Source organism: Ahaetulla prasina, chromosome 7, assembly GCF_028640845.1.
Source record: "Ahaetulla prasina isolate Xishuangbanna chromosome 7, ASM2864084v1, whole genome shotgun sequence".
Classification (NCBI taxonomy): domain Eukaryota; kingdom Metazoa; phylum Chordata; class Lepidosauria; order Squamata; family Colubridae; genus Ahaetulla; species Ahaetulla prasina.
In genome coordinates, this window is record NC_080545.1 from 44,596,456 (window position 1) to 44,613,309 (window position 16,854).

The following is a 16,854-nucleotide window of genomic DNA, read 5'->3' on the forward strand; positions in this document are numbered from 1 at the left end:
TTCACACGATAAATTTTATCAATTTGGATAGCCACATCTGCTGGGCGAACTGCCAAAATCTCCGCAAAGGCCTCAGAAAAAATTTCTTTCAAGTTCTCTTGTTTATTTTCTTTTAGGCCCCAGATTCTTAAAGCAAATTCCATGGCTCTGTATTGTACCAAAACAATTTCATCATCTGCTTTATCCATTTTACTTTGAGCTTCCTCCATCTTATTTTCCCACTTTGAATTAAATTGCTTTATTTCTTCTACTTTCTTCTCCAACAAAATCACATTTGATGCCAAACTCTGTACAGCTGACACCAAACCTTCCTTAACTTCTTTATTTCCAATTTGGATTTCTAACATCTGATTTTTCATTTCTGACATTTCATCTGTAATTAATTTAAGCTTTTCTTCTATCAGAGAAGTTTGCAAATTTATAGCATCATTAAGGGATTCTCTCATGAAATCTTTCAAATTATCCTGTAGTGCTTCCAAATTTAATGATTTTGTGTCTGCTGTATGTGCTGGAGAAACTCCCGGTGTAGATGTTCCTGAGCTTTTTGTTACAGTTGTCTTTAATTGTTTTGCTGCCATGTTCTAGAAAATTTCTCTTTAACTTAATATTGCTTATAAATCTTCTAAGTCTTTTAAATGAGAAGAAACCATCTCGATATCTCTTCCCCCCTCTTGTTACAATGTTTTAAAAAGTCTCCAGCAATTCCTCAGGAATACACAGCAAGTAGTAAAAGTTCTAACACTTTTGTTTTCAGCTCGTTAGCTCATTAGAGACCAGCCACCATTTTCATTTTAAAATCAGTTCCAAAACTTAAAATAAAATAGCAGGGAATTGATTTTGATTACTTGCTTTTAAAGTTAAAGTTCTCCCGTCTCTGTTTGGTCCGGTATATTCTTCTATAAGCCAAAATCGGTCCCGGTGTTGGTCGCGGTAATTAGATCCACTGAAGCAGGAAAAAATCCTCGGATCTGGAACGCTTCGGAGTTCTGAGGGAGCTTAATCCTTCGAGCCCACTGGTATCTTCCAGGGGTTCTGGGGAAGTTCTACCTCTACCCCTACCACTCACCTCTTCTTCTTCACCTGAAGAAGAACCGCTGGGCAGCCGGTTTTTGCTGTCCTAGCGGTTCCACGCGATCCAGAGGTTGGTGATCAAAAGGATTGCCACCATTACCTACAGAGCCAAATGGAAGTCTCCAGAAATGATAATATTTTTTGAATGTGGATTGCTAGCTGTCTGTGTCAGTGGGAGAAAAGTGCAAGAAAGTACTCATTTTCTAGAAGCACCACCAAGTGCTTGTATTTGTTTATGAAATGGAACTACTGGAAAATATATGGAAAATAGAGGCATTCAGAAAGGAGATCAAAAGAGTAAATATTTTATCAGTCTGTGAATTTATTTTTATAGTTGCAAATAACAAAACAAATTAAGACTCTGTGATCGCTTATAAGTACCTATAATATTGAACAATTAGTCAACAATACAAATTGTAAATGCCTCACATTAATCTCAGTATTTTACCACATCACAGTACAGTTTCTGTTCAGAAGTGAAATAAATAAATGATTTAGTTGGAATTGGGTATGAATAGTCTAGTGAAAAGAAAGACTAAGGGGTGACAAGATAACAGTGTTCCAATATTTAAAGGGCTACCAGAAGGAAGACAGGGTCAATCTATTTTCCAAAGCCCCAGAAGGCAAGACAAGAAACAACAGATGGAAACTTATCAAGGAGCGAAGCAACCTAGAACAAAGGAGAAACAGAGATAACAATTAATCAGAGGAACAAGTGGCTTGCCTTCAGAGGTTGTGAATGGTCCAGCACTGGAAGATTTTAAGAAGAGGCTGGACAGCCACTTGTCTGGAATAATACAGGGTATTAGACTAGAAGACCAAGGTCCCTTCCAACTCTGTTGTTCTGTTATAAAAAGCCATATCTGAACAATTCAATGTTATTGTTCAGCTTACTTCCAACACTTGGTTCCGATTCTACTCACAATCAGTATTTCCTTCTCGTTGAAGATGCTGATATTTGCAAAGGAAATAGTGGAAGGAGCACTTTTCCTGTTGGCTAAATTTAATGTTTTGCACTGCAGTTGGTGAATTATCTATTTGTTTTTCAAGTCACTATTTCCAGCCAATTGTTTTAGAGAAAAATAATAGTTTATAGGGACTTTGGTTTGGTACAAAAATCTTTTTTATTTATCAGGCTAAAATCTACTTTAGTTAATCACTCAAATGCATGTTTCTAATCTATTCTTATGAGATCATTCAAGAAAGTTCATGATATTAGGAACTATATTCTAGGAACAGACTTGCAAGACTTGAAGGCATTTGTAACTTATTTGGATATTTCGCATATTGGGATATCTAAGAAATTTGTCCTTGACATTCAGCCTCTAATGTGTAAAAAGTAGATAGCGAAAAGGACAAAGTATAATGTAATCAAAGTCCTTATATTTCACATTGGCACCATTCATTATCTTTTCCAATGTTGTTTTTACATTTTTAGCCACATCATTTGTCCTCTCTCAAGCACCTAAATAACAACTCATTCCAGCTGGTGACCTAGGCTGAAATACACTTCTCATGTTTCATGAACAGGCTTATCAGCATGTCAGGTTATGTGGAACTTGTTCAGATATGCAGCCTGACACAGTAATGCACATCTAGTGCCTGCCAGTATATATTTCTACTTATTAAGGTAAACAATCAGATTGCTTTTTTGCTCAATTACTAATCTTATTGCAGCATGATGATGTTTGCCTTTCTATTTCTTAGCATGTAACTTCAAATTAATTTAATTTCACATTTATTGTCTACAATGGAAATACAGCAACATGTTAGATTACCAGTGACAGTAAAAGAAATTTAAACAGAAATTAATTCACTAAAATAGACTAATAAAGTATTTATTTTACATGAAAACACCCAGTAACATTTAAGTGATGCTTAAATGACCTCTGTAAATTACTACTTTTATTCTGGTAATAGTGAGATAAACATGAAAGAGGAAGTATATACTCATCTATATATAGTTTATTATAATACATGTACCAATCTAAAAGGATGTATTTATATAAGCAATTTAAATGAGTGGGTGTATAAATAAATGAGTTGTAAGTGGTGCCATAGAATATGCACAGCATCTGTTTAAAATAGCTAAGTAAGACACAGCTGCTTCAATAAATTTATTTCAAAGGTTAAATTTTAAGTCATTTAAATGACTGTACCACTTATAAATACTATCTATATCTATTGCATATCTATATTGAGTCTTTCTAAAACAGTTTCTTTCTAAAATACAGTTCAATGTACGGAGCTGATATTTGATTTATTTGAAATTGCAATGAAAAAATATAGATAACAGAATGAAATCAGAAACCATATTCATCTGTCTCTCCATTCAATGTTGTTTCATTTCTTTTTTTAAAAAAAACATGAGTGTCTTTTCATAAGCTTTTCTGAACGCTATAAGAAAGTTTGAGTAGGAAGTATATATTGTTCTGATCACAGTTACCAATCAGTTTGGATGCTATTTTGCTTCATGTCAGTGAAGGTACTGTGAAGTCTATATCCTAGTTGCTTTCCTGTGCTCATTTCCTTTCCAGTGCCAGCCTCTTAGGAGGTTATCTAAAAGTTGACATTTGGCACTTTTGAAACTGTGGTACAGTATTGGGCTTTTCCATTGACCGTTAGATGGGATGAATGAATGGGCAAATAGGGTGTAAAAAGAAACCATAAGAAGAAAGGAAGTATCTTTCTTAATGAAAAAAAAAAACCAGAATAAAATATAATGGATATAATAAAAATGAACACCATTTAGAACAAAATGAAGGGAAATAAGGAAAAACAATAGGGAAATTTATATGCCATCCTAGTTCATACAAAGTATATTGTGGATTATCATATAAGAAGAGAGATTCTGCTACAACATTTCATAGAACGCAGTCTAAATTCGTGTTCGTTTAGTCAATTACGTCATCTGCTTAAGATGAATTTTAGGCAGTCACTTCTATGGGGTAAAAGTCCAGTTTTATGGATTTTAATTCAAAAGGAATTTTCCATAAAGTACTGTTTGTGTGAGTCTGAGCCATATTTTCATTCCTGCAGAATGAAGGGGTTGGATTCCCCTACCCCCCCCCCCCAAATTATGTGTTTTGTCTGAACACACAGCATTTTTAGAAGTAGTAGACTAGAAACACTTCCAAAATTCTGTGATTTTTGTAAATTCTTAGCAGTTTTTCTGGAATTTACATCCAGTTATTATATAACAGGACAGGTTGCTTAAACATCTTTATATAAGAATGATGGAATGGAATGAGAATTAACATTGTTGAAAATACAAGTTTGAGTTTCCATATTGCTGACCTATAGTATCTTTATTTTTAAAGCACAAAACATATTTTTATATAATTTTTGGTAAAAGTAGGTAACGTTAGAAGCTATTTATTTAATTATAAGAGTTGTCCAACACCTAAAACTTTACAGACTCTAGGCCAGCGGTCCCCAATCTTTTCAGCCGGGGTGAAATGTAAATTTTGTTACTATCGTCTCTGTGGGCGTGGCTTGGTGGGGGGGGCTAATGTTGGGTGGGCGTGGCCAATTTTTTTTTTTTACTTTTAAAAGTATTTTTCTACAATTTTTTTGGCTGAAGAGGTTGTAAAAAATGATTTTAAAAGCCTGTGATGATCAGGCAACTCAGCTGGGATCGCCTGATTGAGCTTTTAAATGGTTCTGGCGATCCCAGCTGAAGTTGCCTGATTGCCAGAACTTTTTAAAAACCTTTTTTCTACAACGTCTTTGGCCAAAGAGTTTGTAGAAAACATATTTTTAAGAGTCTGTGATGATCAGGCAATTCAGCTGGGATCCCCAGAGGAGCCTTTAAAAAGCTTTTTTTTAAAAAACAACCTCTTCAGCTGAAGAGGTTGTTAAAAAAAAGCTTTTAAAGGGTTCTGACAATCCCAGCTGAGCTGCCCAATCATTAGAGGAATCATCCGAAGAAAAAATGCTTTTAAAAGTAAAAAAAAAAAATCCTCTGATGATCGCGTGGCTCAGCTGGGGCAGGGGGCGGGACCAGGGATTTTTGCTACTGGTTCTCCGAATCACCCACCGCCATTGCTACCGGAACAGATGATCCGATCTGAATCGGGAGCATTTCACCCCTGTTTCCAGCTTTGTGGACTGGTGGGGGGGACGGTTTCCACCTGAGTACTGGGCAAATGTGCACAAATGGAGCACCCAATCACCTGCTGCTCACACAAGTGGGGATGCAGCCATGTGCCCACTACTTCGACTTGTCCAGTTCTGAAAAGCTCATGGTTTGGAGTGGGCCACGGCCTATGGGTTGGGGACCCCTGCTCTAGGCAACTTACAGAATTTAGAAAATAAAATACAAAATTAACACTACAATTAATTAAAAGAATATAGCCATAATCTAATCTCTTAAATTAGTTCTAAAACTAATTAGCTGTTATTTTTAAGCTTATTATTTATTATTAAGATCCAAAGGCCTTTTGAATAGTTACATTTTCACATTTCCAGGAAGTCACAAGGCCATTCCTGGTTCAAGGACAAATTACAAGGGAGAGAAGCTTTATAGAGACAATGGCCAAAGTTGGGTCCCTAACCACCAAACAGTAGATATAGAAAATCTACCACACTTCTGTTAAAATGCCAAGTTTGTGAGATATAAAAAAATTAGACCAAGATAAAACATTGCAGAATTTTCTCCACCTTTAATATTTTCCATTGCTTTTTTCAATGTTTATTTTTTTTCAATTTTTCAATTTCTTTTTAATTTTAAATTCCATTTTTAATTTTTAAATCTTCAATTTTTAAATTCTTTTTTCAATTTTTTAAAAATTATTTTTTCAATTTTTCAATTGAAAATTTCTTTTTTCAACTAAACATTTGGAAAAAAAATCAGTTTGCTTATTTTAATGCTTTAAAAAATTAAATTCTTAATGATTTGAGGAAAAAAAAATAAAAAAATCACAGAAAAGAGACACTTAAAACAGAAGATAGTGATGAATTTTTCAAAACAGAAAAAAAAGGATCAAGAACTTTTGTAAGTTATTGCAAACTTTGTGACAGGGAAAATAATTTTTTAGAAATTTTCAATTTTTAACGAACAAAAATAATGGACATAGAGACTGACATTATAATGAGTTTCAAAATATGTCATATGTTTGAGCTTATGCCCACAGAAGACCCAAAATACATATGTATCAAACATAAATCATTTGAATTACTAGAAGAAAAAGTAAAGGGTCTAGAAGCAACTCTAGCCACTCTGAAACTCAATGAACAAAGTGAGAATCCCTAACCTAAACAAAACTACACCAAAATTAAACACAATAGGGAGCAAACACTTCTTTAAAAATGGCCCCATATATGAACAAAAAGAAGAAAACCGATACACCCAAACTACACCAAAATTAAACACAATAGGGAGCAAACACTTCTTTAAAAATGGCCCCATATATGAACAAAAAGAAGAAAACCGATACACCCAAATTGAATACAATAGCGAACAAACAAGTTCCTTAAAAATGACCCTACTGTATATATGAACCTAAAGAGGAAGACCGATGGAAACATGCTACTTTTAGAAGAAAACAGTGACCCAAGAGTAAAGCCCTACTAACTACCCTGTTATCCAGTGAAGCCCTTCTGGAATTGAACAATTGCTTTCATTGGCTCCCCCTGGAAGAAACTATGCAGACACCTATAGAAGAGCAGTCATCAATAGTTTCTAAAAAAGAGGCGCAACTCTGCATTCCTGTGACAGGAAGAATAGTATCCCAGACTTCCCTAGGAAGAAAAAGGTGAATATTGGTGATAGGAGATTCAGTTCTTTCGGGAACAGAAACTATAGCCTGAAGACTGAACAATCAATCTAGGCAGGTATGTTGTCTCCCAGGAGCAAAAATCAAAGATGTAACTGAGAAACTTACTGAAATAATCAACCTCATGGTTACTACCAGGGGTGAAATCAGTGGTGAAATGTAAAATTTGTTACTACCGGTTCTATGGGCGTGGCTTGGTGGGGGGTAATGTGACAGGGTGGGTGTGGCCAACTTTTTTTACTTTTAAAAGCATTTTAAAAGGCTCTGATGATCCCAGCTGGGTTCCCTGATCATTACAGGCTTTTGTTTTCTTTTAAAAGCATTTTTTTTTGCCTTTAAAAATGCATTTTAAAAATACATTTAAAAATGCTTTTAAAATGCTCTGGTGATCAGGCAACTCAGCTGGGATTGCCAGAGCCTTTTAAAAGCATTTTTTACAACCTTTTTGGCCGAAGAGGTTCTAGAAACAATACTTTTAAAAGGCTCTGATGATCCCAGCTGAGCCACACGATCATCAGAAGCTTTTTTTTTTTTTACTTTTAAAAGCATTTTTTCGGCCAAAGAAAAAATGCTTTTAAAAGTTAAAAAAACCCTCTGATGATCACGCAGCTCAGCTGGGCATGTTGGGGGGGGGGAAACAGGGATTTTTGCTACCGGTTCTCCGAACCACCCACCACCTTCACTACCAGATTGGGGAATCCAGTCCGAACCGGGAGCATTTCACCCTTGGGTGAGCTGATAGGGATTATGGGCATCAGTTCACCGAACCGGTAGTAATTAGTCCTCCTTGGCCCCACCAATGCTCAGCCAGTTGCTGCTCACCTCTTCCGGCCACTTGATATTCCACAGAATGCAATGTTAAATGCAGCAGAGAGAATGCTAACTTTTCTTCCTCCATTCAGAACGGAGCTGCTGCAGCCTGTCCCTTTAAGGTAGTCCCCAGGAGGGAGGGGCCCAGGAGGGAACCATAAAGGGAGCAGCAGCTCCATTCTGAATGGAGGGAGAAAAGTTAGCATTCTCTCTGCCACTGAATTCAGGGCAAGGCCGGAGCTGGGGAATGGCGCATCCCTGGGCCCCAACCCGAGGTAAAGGATGAGTGGGCGGCATGCTTACCTTTGGTGAGCAGAGTGGGCAAAGCGTGGAGGCCAGGCACAGAGATTAGCTGGGCCACGTGGTGAAGGCAAGATATATAGGGTGGGATGGGATAGGGCGGGGCGAGTGAGTGGGGCGAGCGGCGAGTGGGAGAGCGGGCAGGTGGGGGGGGGCAACCAGAGGTGGTATTTGCCGGTTCTGCAAACTACTCATAATTTCCGCTACCAGTTCACCCAAACTGGTCCAAACCGGCTGAATAACAACTCTGATGGTGGAATGAAACTCATGACTGGAATGTACTGATGGAAGAATACAAATTATTCAAAAGAAACAGACCTAACAAAAGAGGAGGTGAAGTTGCATTATATATAACAGATCACTACATCTCTATAGAAATCCAGAAATCCAGAAATCCAGAAAACCAAGAATGAAATCTTCCTAGAGTCCATATGGGTCAATATAAAAGGAAAAAAGAATAACATTGCTATAGGCGTATACTACAGGCCACCCAACCAAACAGAAGAAATATATGAACTTTTTGCTAAACAACTAACAAATGTATGTAGAAAATATACCACAGTAGTAATGAGAGACTTAACTACCCTGCTATCAACTGGGAGACAAACTGCAGAAAGTGGGAGCTCAAACAGATTTCTAACCAACATAGCTGACAACTTTGTCATCTAAAAGGTAGAGGAGGGAACTAGAGGAAAAGCTATACTAAATAAAATAAATAAATAAAATAAATAAATAAATAGACCTAATTCTTATTAATAGAGAAAAAGTAATAGAGGGAATTGAAATTGCCAGAATTTTATGCAAGAGTATCATGTCATACTGGAATTCAATATAATGCAAACAAGCAATAGAACATAATAGAGCCAGTGTATTAAACTTTAAAAGAGCTGATTTAACAAAGTCAGAGAAAGCCTAAGAAAAATCAATGAATGAAAATTCTAAAGGGGAAAAACAACTCAAGAAATGTGCGAAACACTGAAAAATATGACCATAAAAGTCCAGTACAGCAAAATACCACTAAAAAAGAAAAACAAGGAATCCAAAAAGAAATCAGCATGATTACACAAAAATCTCTCTGATAAACTGAAAGACAAAAAGGACAAGTACAAAAAATGGAAAGAGGGACACATAACTAAGGCAGAATGGCAGCATATAGTCCGAATCTGCAAAGATGAAGTCAGGAAAGCTAAGGCTCAGAATGAACAAAGACTTGCAACAAGAGTCAAAGATAATTTAAAGTTTCTTTCAACATACAAATAACAAGAAAACAGTGACGGAAAAAACACTTAAGAGAGAAGATGGCAAGGAAGTAACAAACAGTAGGGAGAAAGCAAAGCTGCTTAACTCATTCTTTGCATCAGTGTTCACTATAACCCAGCCTTACTAAAAATCTAACTGTAAAAGACAGACTAGAAATAAAAATTAAAATATGCAAGAAAATGATTAGAGAACACCTATCTGATCTTGATGAATATAAATCACCTGGACATGATGGTTTACATCCCAGAGTTCTGAAGGAGCTGGCAATTACCTGAGGAATTACCTGAGGACTGGGAAAGAGCTGGTGTGGTTCCCATCTTCAAAAAAGAAAAAAAAATAGATCCAAAAAACTACAGATCAATCAGCCTAATATCAATACTTTATTTTTATTTATTTATTTATTTTGTCACAACAATATATATAAGCATCACACAAAAAGATTATATAGTATATAAACATATATATGAGGAAATATAAGGAGGTATAAGCATATATATATATATAAGAAGAAAAAATAAAAACAATAAGACAGGAACGGTAGGCACGTTTGTGCTCTTATGCACGCCCCTTATGGTCCTCTTAGGAATGGGGTGAGGTCAATAGTAGAAAGTTTTTGCTTAAAGCTTTTGGGATTATGGGAAGAGACCATAGAGTCAGGTAAAGTATTCCAAGCACTGATGATTCTGTTACAGAAGTCATATTTTCTGCAATCTAAATTAAAGCGGTTAACATTAAGTTTAAATCTATTGGTTGCTCTTGCATTATTGCAATTAAAGCTGAAGTAGTCTTTAACAAGGAGGACATTACAATAGATGATTCTATGAGTTAAACTTAGGTCTTGTCGAAGGCGACGGAGTTCCAAGTTTTCTAAGCCTAGGATTTCAAGTCTGGTGAGATAAGGTATTTTGTTGTTTTCAGAGGAATGAAGAACTCTTCTTGTAAAATATTTCTGGACATGTTCAATTGTATTGATGTCAGAAATGTGGTGAGGGTTCCAGACAGGCAAGCTGTATTCTAGAATTGGTTTAGCAAATGTTTTATATGCTCTGGTTAGTAGTGTAGTGTTTTTGGAAAAGAAGCTACGCAAGATTTGGTTTACAACTCTTAGAGCTTTTTTTGCTATGTAGTTGCAATGGGCTTTGGCACTTAGATCATTTGATATGAAAATTCCAAGGTCTTTAACAGGGTGGGGGTCATCTGTAAGGTAATGTCCATCAAGTATGTACTTAGTGTTTGGGTTCTTTTTTCCAATATGTAAGACTGAGCATCTGCTGGTTGAGATTTGGAGTTGCTAAGTTTTAGACCAAGCGGTTAGATGATCAAGGTCTTTTTGAATGGTAGATGTATTTTCGGTGGTGTTAAATAGTTTGACATCGTCAGCAAAGAGAACACAATTACTTGAGATATGGTCACAAAGATCATTTATGTATAGTATGAAGAGTGTTGGTCCAAGAACGCTGCCTTGAGGAACGCCACTCTTGACAGGAACAGGATTTGATAGAGCATTGCCAATTTTGACCACTTGTTGTCTGTTAGACATAAAAGCAGATATCCATTTGTGAAGGGGTCCTGAAATGCCATAGGATTTTAGTTTTAGGAGAAGTTTATCATGTACTACTGAGTCAAAAGCTTTGCAGAAGTCTATGTAGATTGTATCTATTGTTTTCCCTTGATCAAGATTTGTAGTCCATATGTTTTTACAGTGGAAAAGTTGTAAGTTACATGATAATTTTTTCCTGAAACCAAATTGTTTATTAGAGAGTAGGTTGTTTGTTTCTAAGTGGAAGGTAATGGATTGGTTGATGATTGATTCCATAACTTTGCAGGTGACGCAGCACAGAGAGATTGGTCTGTAATTTTCAACTAAGCTGGGGTCTCCTTTTTTGAAGATTGGGATGACTGTGGCTAGTGACCAAGGTTTGTGAAGGAAACTGGTTGTGAAAGCTTTATCAAAGATTATGCTTAGGGGTTCTACTATATTAGTGGAAAGTTTTTTTAAGAAGTATGCACATAGTCCATCGGGTCCAATAGATAGCGATGGTTTCAAGTTATGAAGAGCTTTTCCAACATTATCTTCTGTGAAAGCTATATGTGTTAAGTCGTCATACTCATTACCTGGGAAGATACTGGAAAAGATAATTAAAAAAATAGATATTTGAACATCTAGAACAAAGTTATAACTAAAAGCCAGCATGGTTTGTTAAAAACAGATCATGCCAAGCCAATTTTATTTCATTCTTTGACAAAATGATTAAATTAGTAGACCAGAGAAATGCTGTGGACATAGTATACTTATACTTCAGCAAGGCATTTGACAAAGTAAACCACAACCAACTTCCTGGTAAGCTAGAAAAATATGGGATAGACAGCATCTCCATCAGATGGATTTGTAACCAGTTGACAAATCATACTCAATGAGTCATCCTTAATGGTACTACATGTACATGGAGGGAAGTAAGTGATGGGGATACCACAAGGTTCTGTCTCAGGCCCAATACTCTTCAATATCTCCATAAATGACTTAGATGACGGAATATAATAGAAGGGGAACTCATCATATTTACAGGTGACAGCTGGCAGGAATAGCCAATATCCCAGAAGTCATGAAGACAAACTCAGGATCCAAAATTATCTTGACAGCTTGAACAATGAGCCCTATCTAACAACATGAAATTTAATATGGAGAAAAGCAAGGTTTTATAGCTAGGTAGGAAAAACCAAAAGTACAAGTACAGATTAGATGAAACCTGGCTCAAAACAGTAACTGTGAGAGGGACCTTGGAGTCCTAGAGGACAATTTCTTAAACATGAGCCGGCAATGTGTGGAAGCAGAAAAAAAAGCTAATACAACCCTAGTTTGTATAAACAGAGGCATAGAATCAAAATCATGTGAAATGTTAGTACCACTTCATAAAGCATTAGTAGGCCACACCTGGAATACTACATCCAGTTTTGGTCACCACACTACAAAAAATATGTTGAGACTTTGGAAAGAGTGCAAAGAAGAGCAACTAAGGCCTGGAGATTAAAACATATGAAGAATGGTTGCAGGATTTGGGTTTGGCTAGTCTAGAGAAAAGAAGGATTAGGGGTGACATAATAACAGTATTCCAGTATTTGAGAGGTTATCACAAAGAGGAGGGGATCAAGTTATTTACTAAAGCACCTGTAGGCAGGACAAGAAACAATGGATGGAAGGAGAGAAGCATCCTGGAACTAAGGAAAAACTTCCAAACAGTGAGGACAAGTAACCAGTGGAACAGCTTCACATCAGAAGTTATAGGTGTTTCATCACTGGAGGTTTTTTTAAAAAAGACTGGAAAGTTACTTGTCTGAAATGATATAGAGTCGCCTGCCTGAACAGGAGATTGGACTAGAAGACCTCCAAGGTCCCTTCCAACTCTATTCTGATTGACATATAAGCTGTTCGGTGACGAAAAAGTAAAAATATAAAACTTGCAATAACATGGTTGCATAAAGATGCACACTCTTAAACTAATACTTTGTTGAAGACCTTTCGATTTTATGACAGTATTCAGTCTTTTGGGGTAGCCTATCAGCATTGCACATCTTGCTTCAGGAATATTTGCCTTATATTTCTTGCAAAAGTACTCCAAATCAGATAGTGAGGCATCTCCTGTACACAGCCTTCTTTATGTCACCCCACAGATTATCAATTGGATTCAGGCCAGGCTCCGGCTGGGACATTTCAAAACTTTGATCTTTTGGTGAAGTCATTCTTTTGTTGATTTGGATATGGTCTGGGTTGTTGTGTTGAAAGGAGAAATGCCTCTTCATCTGCAGCATTTCAGCAGAAGTGTTCTGACCCAGCTCCCCAAACCCTCTGCTCTGTTTCCCTCCCCCAATACTCCCAACAAAGAGTCAGTCAAAGGCCTTCTTTTCAAGTTTATTTACATAAATAAATGTTCTGGCCACGTCTACCCACGCCCCTGCCAAGTCTCTGGAGATAACTAGGAAATTATAGATAAGGCCAGAGTTACTTACGAATATATTCTTCCCTCCATTGAAACAGTTTGCCCGCGCAAATTCACTGCTTTGTCAGACAAAAAGCCAGGAAGTTCCGCCTCCTGCTTTATAGCCCCTGTGGGTGTCATTCCGTGACTCATCATTCTTTGACTTTGTCCCAACGCCTCCTCTGCTGCGCGCGCTGGTCACATCTGCACAGTCTTGCATCAAGCCAAGATTGTTCTTGGGGCATTGCCAAATCAGAAGAAGGCCTGGGGGAATCAGGCCTTGCCAGCCCCTCCTCCTCCTCCTGGGTGGGTGACAGGGAGGGAGAGAGCCCAGGGGAAGCAGGCCGTGCCAGTTCCTCTTCCTCACTTTCTGAATCATCCTCCTCCAGGAGTCCGAGTCCGGGAACCTGGGTCACAACACCCTCTGACATGAACTCAAAAGATTCCTTTATTAGAAATGCCGGCAAAAAGTTTATCTTGCAGGCTAACAAGTCCATCTAGCCAGAAGATGAATAGTTGTCTGTGACACCTATTCATCTCTGCCCCCTGCCTTTTATCCCCAGAGCTAGGGTGGGGCCTTGTTAGCAGGGGTGGCTCTTCCTTCCCCAGAATCGGCCCATGGCTTTCCACTGCTCTGCCCTTCTCTGCCTTCTGTGCAGCCACGTGTCAGGCACTGAGCTCAGCTGTTTCTCTTCTTCATCAACCACCTCCAGACCAGGGAGCTATTGACTCTCCATCTGAGGGATGACAGAGGGCCCAGGCTCTGCCCCTGTCTGTCTCTCTGCCAGCTCCATTCCCTCTTCCCCTTCAGAACTCCCAGGTTGCCCTGATGCTGACCCTAACTTTCACGCCTCCTCCTTCTCTGATTTGGTCAACAGGGCACAACAAGAGGCCTGAAGGTTTTGTGCCAAAACTGACTGATATTTGGCACTGTTCATAATTTATTCCATTTTAACTAAAGCCTCAGTTTCAGTGGAAGTAAAGCAGCCCAAAAGCATAAAGATGCCACCATCATGCTTCACTATGGGTATGGTGCACTTTTCATTGCTGTTTTTGTACCAAACCCACTTTTTGGAATTATGGTCAAAAGGTTTAACCTTGGTCTCACCAGAGACATATGCTTTTGTCAGACTTGATGTAGGACTTTGCAAAATGTGGATGGGCTTGGATGTTTTTCTTTGTAAAAAAAAAAAGACTTCCATCTTGCCACCATACTTCACAGGCTAGACATATGAAGAATATAGAATATTGTTGTCACAGTATTAGAACTAAATAATTAAAGAAGATTCTTTACTTCTAGTAAAGTATTAGAAGACTCTAATACTTCTCTAAGTATTAGAGAAGATTGAGGCTTTTGGTCTATTTTTTTGTTTTATCAACAAAAAAGAATTCATAAATGTGTTTGCAACAAGAAATATTAATATAAGCACAACTATATAGAATATAGTTTTCTGTGAAACATGGAGGAATTAATGTAATAATTTTTGAATATATTACAATATGAAAATTGCAGCTTTCTCCAGTGGATGTCATCTCCAATGTATGGAAATGTTACAGCTAATACAGCTATGAGTAGCCTTTTGGAACACACTCACCAGTTTGATAGGTAGAATACCATTCTCATTTTCGTATCTTACAGGTAGTTATAATAGTGTGCAGGTGAACAAAATAGAGAAAATAAGAAAACTTACACATACTTTCAGTGACAATTTTTGTAACTAATTTTTGGGGAAAATATTGTTATTTATAGACAGGATTACTATAACAGAAAACATTTTCTATTTCATTTCTATTTTTTGAACTTACACAAGGACAGTGATGAAAGAACGGATTTCTTATAAGTAAGAATCCATTGTCCTTAAAGTACAAGCGAAGTAAAATGTCAAGTTTCCAAGTATGTACCCTTTTTTAAATGAAGAACTTCAATTATGCTGATTCCTGCCTTTTGTTGCTCTCCTTCTCTGCTGCACACTATAGAGAAAAGAATTGTTTGCATTTGTTTTGCTAAAAGGCTGGACTTCAATTGTTGAATTGAGCCCTGCTGAGGATGGAACTTCTTGTGTTTGGTTGAATTCCACCACTGAGGGCGATATATTTATTTGTTTTTTTGTTTTTTAACTTGGATGAGAGAGAATACTATTTATTTCTCCATCTGCGGTTTATTTTCTCTTCACAGAAGCTAGGGGGTGGAGCTGCTGGCTATGAGGGGGGATTCTGAGGGTGAGCGTAGAGGAAAAGCAGAGTGAAACTGCTTTCACTACATTTTCTCTTCACAGAAGCTAGGGGGTGGAGCTGCTGGCTGTGAGGGGGAGTTTGAGAGTGAGTATGGAGGAAAAAGGTAGCTCACGCACATGCACCTAATTGCATGTGAATCATATAACTATAAACCAAAAATATCAATAATATATTCAGGGTTAGCCCACTTGAGATTGTGATTTTATTCTATTTCAAAATGACTGGCTTAGTTCAGTGTAATACTTGTTTTGCAGCTGTCTTTCGCAGTACTCTTTTCAAATTTGGGTACTGTCCTCTTTGTAAAGAATTTAGTAGTCAACGTGGACAGATTACCTATCTAGAATCTCAAATCTGTGCTCTCCAAGCAGAAATTAGGTGCCTAATTCAGGCATTCCACTCTATTGAGCTGCCGTGCCATCAGTCCCCTCTACCACAAAGATCCTGCAGGAGAAGGGCAGTATGGACAACCATGGGAACTGGCAGGGTGAGAGCTGTGAACCATAAACACAAAGCTTTTGCAGTGTACCAGTATAACAGATATAGTGCCCTTGCTGACCTTAATAGGGACACTAAAGTGACAGATCAACGTAGTTGTGATACTGATAACTCAAATAAGCAGAGGATCATGGTCCAAGATGAAGAACTTACTTTGGAAAGGGGAAAATGTGAATCAGGTATTACACATTGGTCACACAAGAAGAGCACATTATCCAAAAAGAGAAGCCACCTGCTGATTGGTGATTCAATTGTAAGGGATGTACATTTAGGAAAGGATATGGAGGTTTTGAAAGAGATCAGGTGTCTGCCAGGTGCTACTGCCAGCAGAGACAAGAGGCGTATTCTTAAGATAGTCAAGAATGCCAGTAAGAATTGTGATGTTGATGCTATTATACATCTTGGCACAGATGATCTGTCCCAAAAGGATGTACTTTCTGTGCAGAATGATTTCCGGAGCTTGGGGTATGAACTTAGTAGTATAGGTTGTTGGCTTATCTTTTCAGAGGTTTTACCAGTATATAAGGAACAAAAAGGTAAAGGCCAGGGTGTAAAGGCCAGGATGTGACAAAAGGAGTGGTGTAAAAGGGAAGGCTTTGGTTTTATTAGTCATGATGTCTGCAACTGGTCCAATTTTGCATCCATCAAAGAAAGAGACTGAATTACTTAGCAATAAATTCACAGATTTTCTGGATAAACATTTAAACTGAACAGTGGAGACAGAGAATTAATTGATACAGAACATTTCTGTCCCCAGCAATCCAAAATTAATAAATTAATAAATTTATTTATAAATTTATTTATAAAAATAAATAAAAATAAATAAAAAAATAGGGTTATCAGTGCATGTAACATAGATGTCTGTGTGGGTAAGATTATCAGCCCTGCTATCAAGCAAAACCAAGCATTTAATAGTGAGTGCCATACCATGT

At 37.4% G+C, this 16,854-nt stretch overlaps 1 protein-coding gene across 3 annotated transcripts in view; it reads left to right on the forward strand.

Moving 5' to 3' along the window:
* The window catches only part of SLC16A7 (solute carrier family 16 member 7), a 188,221-nt gene that overhangs the window by 20,497 nt on the left and 150,870 nt on the right, over positions 1-16,854 (forward strand). Inside the window, exon 1 of one of the 3 annotated variants that reach the window (XM_058189871.1) lies at positions 2,528-2,701. The exons of the other annotated variants lie outside the window; for them this stretch is intronic. The gene's annotated coding sequence lies outside the window, so the exon portion shown is untranslated. Of the gene's footprint in view, positions 1-2,527; positions 2,702-16,854 lie in introns of those variants that run through there. 3 annotated transcript variants of the gene reach the window in all.